Source organism: Mus pahari, chromosome 11, assembly GCF_900095145.1.
Source record: "Mus pahari chromosome 11, PAHARI_EIJ_v1.1, whole genome shotgun sequence".
Lineage (NCBI taxonomy): Eukaryota > Metazoa > Chordata > Mammalia > Rodentia > Muridae > Mus > Mus pahari.
The window spans coordinates 25,382,043-25,382,269 of record NC_034600.1 but is presented as its reverse complement, the minus strand read 5'-3'; positions in this window follow the sequence as shown (position 1 = coordinate 25,382,269).

The window sequence follows — 227 nt, the reverse complement described above, 5'->3', positions numbered from 1 at the left end:
CTCCTCCTCCTCCTCCTCCTCTTCTTCTTCTTCTTTTTTGGTTTTGTTTTGTTTTGTTTTTCGAGACAGGGTTTCTCTGTATAGCCCTGGCTCTCCTGCAACTCATCTTTTCTAAAACAATAAAGACTTTGGAACTGGGGAAAAAATATAAATGGAAATGGGAAGCCTAGGAGAGTGCACATACTAATTTCATGTGTGTGTGTGCTTCTACATATACATATGTGCAT